The following is a 1,870-nucleotide window of genomic DNA, read 5'->3' as shown; positions in this document are numbered from 1 at the left end:
TAGATTTTTAAGCATATTGGCCATAGAAGAGAGTTGTGTTGTTAATGCAGTATATGCATCTACATCATGTATTCCTGCTGTCTTCTTTTGTGGTTGAGCACATAGATCAGACCAATGTCCATTATTTGCAGAAATTTTTTCTAGGATCTCATATCCTTCATTATAGGTCATAGCTGTGAAGGCTCCGCCCGCAGTCGCATCGAGCATTTGTTTTGCCATGGGATTTAACCTATTGTAAAACGTCTCAAGTTGAATACAGTACAGAATGTCATGGTGCGGGCATCTCCTTAACAGCTCTTTGAACCTTTCCCAAGCGTCAAGAACAACTTCATCGTCCATTTGTTTAAAAAGAGGAAATTTCGTTTCTGGACTTAGCGTTCCTAGTTGGTGGAAAATATTTTTCCAAACCAAATTATGCCATATTACTCCATGAAAGCACAGACCCCGGCGGTAATGAATTAAACCATGCATTTGCCCGATCCCTTAGAGAAAATGGGAATAAAATGAGTCTCAAAGCGTCATTAGACACTCCCGGGATCAGGAAAGCATCAGTGATTTCCATGAAGGATTTCAAATGTGAGTGTGGGTCCTTCGAAGGTAATCCGGCAAATTTTCCGTTTGTTTGCAACATGTGAAACATAAACGGTTTTAGTTCAAAATGAAGAGCGGTCATATGTGGCCTAACTATCCCGGAATTTATTGCTCAAAATCAGGGATGGCATAGTCCATGATCCGTCCATTTTTGGAATTTACCAAATTAATGATGTTCGGAGTTTGTTCTCTTGGTTGTTCATTATTTGCCAAAAGATGGTATTATCCCAAAGGCAGACGGTTGCTTTTCTAAATGTGGAATCTCAGGGATGATTGGTGGAGGTAACTCCATGTTGGGAGAGAGTAGAGCAAAAAATGCTCTTTGAGCCCTCCTTCTTCGGTGAAACGTTCTCTCAATATCAGGATCTAATTCAAAAATTTCCCCGTGATGTCTCCGTGACATACACCACTTTCAAAATGATTTAAAAACGGGACGAGAAGAATAAAATCTTTTACTTCAGTTAAAAGAAAACTTTTAACTAACTAATCCCCGACAGCGACGCCAAAAACTTGATGGCGTTAAACCTAACACACCACAAACAACAATCAGGACCAAAAGCAAGTATACAAATACTCCTAATATCGTCTTTCAAGTAATAAAAGTGGTACAAGTACCGGTTATCGTCGACAGGGATCGTAGTAAAAGTTTAGAAGAAAGTAAAGTTAAGGAGATGATTTCAGAAGGCGAATTCGAAGACTTTGAATTGAACAGAGTTAACACAACTAAAAATTAACAGGAGATAACAGATAATAAAAGCAAGCTAGGGTGTATGACTTTTTGGGTGAGATGTAAACACTATTTCCACTCGACCAATGCTGTCAAAATGCTACAGCATGAAACCATGCTGACAAATTGCTACAACATTCAATCAGTAACAACTATTTTCACCAATTACTTTGAAGGTATTCCTCTCGGACTTCACCAATGCACTAATATTATAGCTTTCAACCCATATCTCTATGAGGTATCCAAACCAGTGAAAGTGACAAATGGTGTCTTCAAAATATATGGATAAACAAATCTCTTTGTTAAAAATCACTCACTCGAGTGGATTCCCATATCATTCAAGTTGACGTGTTCTGAATGACACATCTATGAATCCATTCCACTTTAACACTTCAGAGTGATCAATCCATCGAGAATTAACAACTTAGAAAATGCGAACAACAAATCTCTTTGTTAGCAACTGTCTCAAGTCTACTTCCCATATCATCCAAGTTGACGTGCAATCAATGGCTCAGCTTAGAGTCCACGACACTTTAACACTTTCAAAGTGAT

The 1,870-nt window shown here is 38.4% G+C and overlaps 1 non-coding gene across 1 annotated transcript; it reads left to right on the top strand.

Moving 5' to 3' along the window:
* The first annotated feature begins 265 nt into the window (after positions 1-265).
* Positions 266-373, top strand: LOC112502191. Its single transcript, XR_003067645.1, has one exon. It is a non-coding gene; the product is annotated as a small nucleolar RNA R71 (small nucleolar RNA).
* Positions 374-1,870: the final 1,497 nt, after the last annotated feature.

The sequence above is a fragment of the Cynara cardunculus genome, unplaced genomic scaffold (genome assembly GCF_001531365.2).
Source record: "Cynara cardunculus var. scolymus isolate 2C unplaced genomic scaffold, CcrdV1 Un_Scaffold_1056, whole genome shotgun sequence".
Taxonomy (NCBI): Eukaryota; Viridiplantae; Streptophyta; class Magnoliopsida; order Asterales; family Asteraceae; genus Cynara; species Cynara cardunculus.
Note: the sequence above shows the minus strand (reverse complement) of the source record. Positions and strands in the feature narration are given on the sequence as shown.